General features: G+C 29.5%; 1 long non-coding RNA gene across 3 annotated transcripts; it reads right to left on the bottom strand.

The window, feature by feature from the left end:
• Window positions 1–261: 261 nt before the first annotated feature.
• On the bottom strand, window positions 262–4,044 carry LOC106761139. Of its 3 annotated transcripts, none has more exons than XR_001375668.2 (3): window positions 3,919–4,044; window positions 3,629–3,835; window positions 262–416 (listed from the first exon to the last, which is right to left on the bottom strand). It is a non-coding gene; the product is annotated as an uncharacterized LOC106761139 (long non-coding RNA). The 3 variants fall into 3 exon arrangements; XR_002667693.1 differs by lacking the exon at window positions 262–416 and adding an exon at window positions 2,909–3,429; XR_002667692.1 differs by lacking the exon at window positions 262–416 and having other exon boundaries at window positions 3,513–3,835.
• Between the last annotated feature and the right edge of the window lie 632 nt (window positions 4,045–4,676).

The following is a 4,676-nucleotide window of genomic DNA, read 5'->3' as shown; positions in this document are numbered from 1 at the left end:
TTGAAGATGAAAATTTGGTGTGAGATTGGGTGAGTCTGTTGGCATAGTAATTAGCAATGAAATCAGAAGCTTTTCTGTCAATGCCAGGTTCTGCAACCCATCGTCCTCTGTCTTCATCACTTGCAAACATTCTTCTTTCATTTCCTCCTTCTTCCCAGTATTCATCATAACTATCTCCACATGAGAAAAAACAAGCCTTCAACACAGTCCCAAAACAGCAACTGGATGACCTCTTCGCTCCCATCCTCTTCTCTTCTTCCAATCATCTGTGCCAATTCTTCTTCCATTTATACACTCACCACATTAATATCTCTTCTTTAAAGAAATATTTAAAGCTCAAATCACTCTTCTCATCCTCTACTTTTTCTTTCTCAATACTTCTCCCCTACCCCTAGATGCCTTCTTTCTCCTTCTACCTACACATATTATAATAATAAGCTTACTCTTCTCCCATTATATATATATATATATATATATATATATATATATATATATATATATACACACACACACACATTGAGCTTTTAACACTATTATTTTGTATGAGGGAAAAAACAAAGACTACAAAACAAGCTATCAACTTAGTTGGCCCTGTAAAAAGTCAAGGGTTCCTTTGAGAGAGAATTTTTATATTAACATTATTTATGAATTTATTATGGACAAAAATATATCCATAAGTAATTAAAATTTATTAAAAATTCATTCAATAAATTCATCCAAAAAATGAATGTCAACCTTTTTTTTTATAAATTTAACAAAATACTTGTTATAGATAAAAATTAAAATAGGTAGAAAAAGGGAAGAAAAGAAGGAAGAGAAGAATGAAAAGAGGAAAAGAAGTTAGAAGAGACAATGACGACAATAACAAGAACTTGGCAAGAGAGAAGAGAGGAAGAAAAACAAAGAAAAAAAAAAGACAAGGGGAAGAGAATGTCGACAATAACTAAATCGTGTTATTTAGTGATAATTTTACTAATGGAAAAATCTATTAAAATTTATTGATAAATATTTATTGATTAATTTCCCATCCATAATAAAATTTATTGATAACATTAAATTGTTGATGGTCATAATTGTTAACATTGATTGTTTTTTATATAATCTGTTTTACTGATGAATATTTATTAATTAATAAACTTTACTCAATAAATATAAATATTTTTTGTTGTGTATGATGGAATTGGTGAAGGTATTTTTGTGGCGATCATAATTATCAATATTGGTCGTTTTTCATATAATTTGTATTTTTTTTATATGAATCTTGTCACTGATGAAGTATAATTATCACAAGTTTCTATTACTAACACATTTCTAATTCTTTTTGTGATGGAATCGTTAGCAACCATATATATTAAATAAAAATATTCATAAAAAAATATTTATTGGAACGTTATTTTATTGGGCACTTAAAGAAAATCTATGGGAACGAGATTCTTGGTATATTTAATATGCAAATAATTGCATCTTAGAAGTCGGTGTGTAGAACCTGAGTTATAATTTACATGTATGTAGAGATTACCAAATCTTGAGTTTCCTTTTGACAGATTATGATGGGGAAGGTACATCTTAGAAAATGTATAACATATTACACAAGCTAATTATATATACTATAAATCAACAAAATTAGCTTTTGTTGCTGTATCAAAGTATCTATGGCACTTCTCATGCTAAAATTAATAAAGGGCCAAAAGAAAGTGATGAAACAAATTAATGATATTATAACCTAGAAAGACCTTAAGGAGAAAAGAAGAATATATAAAAAGAAAAGTTTTGCTTTTGTATTTGATGGAAATTGAATTGTACCATATGTACAGACCTACTTTGCTCTTGCTTTAGGATCCCTTAAGAATTAAGTTCTGAGAAAGGTAAGACAGCTTGAGGGCACTCTCTGTTAGAATATATAATTGATTTATGAATTGAAATCTAAATTAAATTTTAATATTGGGCAGGCTACTAAAATTAGAGATGAATTAATGACAGGTATCAGTAATATTTCGTGAATGTGTTATTTTCTTGTTAAGTTGATATTTTCTTAAAAAAACTGAGATGTAACTTTCTATTTAGAGCAATGAGATGAGAAACAACCTTTTACTTAATAATGAGATAATGAGATGTGATTGTTATTCATAATAATGGAAAATTTATTTCTAATTGTCAGAATAAAGTTTGAAGTCTAGTTAGACAGCAAATGTACATGTATGTTTTGTCCAATCAAAGATGCTCTAAAGTTATAAGATAGTTCGATTAAATTCCATTCAAAGTACATTACTTTGCTTTAGCACAACTTCCAGATCAATATCTTACATCTTATCAGAAGACAAAGAAAAGTCATACAAAAAGATGGAGCAAAATTAGAAGCATAAGCTTATTATAATTTCTGTAGGCATTATGTGTACAAGGAAAAAGAAGGAATCTAGGCAAAGTAAGTGATGAGAATGAGAAAGCATGTATGATGCAGGTAGGGGTAGGGGAGAAGTATTGCGTGAGAAAGAAAAAGTAGAGGATGAGAAGATGATTTGAGGGAATCTGTACTAGCTTTAAATTTTTCTTATATTTTCCTAAAAGAAGAGATAATGTGGTGAGTGTATAAATGGTAAAGTATGGAAGAAGAATTGGCACAGATCATTGAAAGAAGAGAAGAGAATGGGAGCGAAGAGGTCATCGAGTTGCTGTTTTGGGACTGTGTTGAAGGCTTGTTTCTCATGTGGAGATAATTATGACGAATACTGGGAAGGAGGAAATGAAAGAAGAATGTTTGCAAGTGATGAAGACAGAGGACGATGGGTTGCAGAGCCTGGGATTGACAGAAAAGCCTCTGATTTCATTGCTAACTACTATGCAACCAGACTCACACACTCTCACACCAAATTTTCATCTTCAAATTCCCCTTAATTATCTCTTCACTCATTCTACATTTCCTACTTCTCATGCCTTTTATCTACCTCTTCATCACCTCACATTAATAATATAACAATTCATTCATTGTCGTTACAATTTGGATATATGTCACCCTTTCCTCACTTCTTAAATCTATGTATGTTTGCATTATGGTTTTGTTTTCCTACAATTCTTGTGACTTCCACACGGTGTTTTGTGACATTCATGTTTTTGCTGAATTCTTTTTGTTGAGAAGATATGCTTCATCACGGTTTCATTCACAGCAAATAAATGGCGGTCAAAACTATAAAAATTATGGCATAAAGATTAGACAACGATTTTTTAACTATTGTCTAGATTTTCCTGACCATAAAAAAGACATCTATTTTTATTTTTAGTTCGATAGCATTTATAAATTGATGCTTGCTTCTTAATATTTCTTGAGATCAAGAAGAAGCCAAGGAATAAGCATTAACCAAGTGATAGACTGTCGACTATATTAAGAAACTCAAGTCAATCAACATCACCATAAGCAATCAATTTCAGAGATGTCTGTAATGAGAAAGAATAAACATCATCAATTTTAGAGTTATCTGTAATGAGAAATAATAAACATCATTGAGAGGTTCTTTTCATTCAGGGAATTATATACCAAATTCTCTTACTAAAATATATTTACTTCATCTCTGGTGTAAAGGATATTTATAAGAAAAAGAAAAGATTATCAAAGTAAAAATAAAAAACACATAACCTTTAGGATTCAACTAGATCTTTGACCTCCATGCTAGAAGCCTCAGTTCAACCCACTAGAATTTAGCAATACAGTGACCTTTAGAGCAATGAAGGTAAAGAGTTTGACCTTCACCCAAACTACAAGACCACTTGTTCTTTGCCTCCTCACAACCATGTACTACATATTCCTCCACTTTCACTTCCACTTCAAAATTCCCACTTCGAACTGAAACCCGATTTGGAAGGTGTTCAATGCACATTAGGGTTTATCTCACCAATAAAAACACGAGGATTTTGAACATTACTTACCAGGTTTTTGATAATCAATGACACCAAGAATGCGAGAACCATGAAACTAGGTTGTAGTGCGGGAGAAATTGGGAGAAAGGGGGAAAAGTAAAGTTTCTTTATATTCTTTACATTGTAAAATAAAACCATCTTCTCTTTTGTCATTTGAATATTGAAAATTTTAAATATAAAAAAATAATAAACAATATTATTTATATACTTAATCAAATTTATTTTAAAATATATAGACCGACTCTTTAATTTAAAAAACAACTTAAATAAAAACAATTTGAATCTAAAATTTATTGTGGTTTTTTATTCTCCATATCATCTAGATAACTACAATAATAAAAATTACTTTAATTATTTTGAAAAAAAAATTACAAAAGACATGAGAATATAAATAGCCAAATCTAAAAAAAAAAATTGTAAATTTAAAAAAATTTCCTTCTATCATTCTGAAAAGTGTACATATTAATAGAATAATGAAAGAATAAATGAAACAAAAATTTAATATTATTTTCCAAAAAAAACACACATAAAACATAAAGTCATATTATTTTTAACCTTAAATAACCAAAATTTTAGCTGATATCTTAAATTCCTTCAATGTAGACATTCCATAACAAAAGTAAAAGTTTTCATTTTTACTAAACTTCAGTTTCCCTTCTTTTAAACTTGTTGCAAGGTACTTCGTGGACAAAGGAAAAGTGGATATTGAAATTGAGAATTAGAAACTGTGTAAGTGCCACCACATATGATATATTGCACAAAGGAAG

This window comes from Vigna radiata, chromosome 5, assembly GCF_000741045.1.
Source record: "Vigna radiata var. radiata cultivar VC1973A chromosome 5, Vradiata_ver6, whole genome shotgun sequence".
Taxonomy (NCBI): Eukaryota; Viridiplantae; Streptophyta; class Magnoliopsida; order Fabales; family Fabaceae; genus Vigna; species Vigna radiata.
Note: the sequence above shows the minus strand (reverse complement) of the source record. Positions and strands in the feature narration are given on the sequence as shown.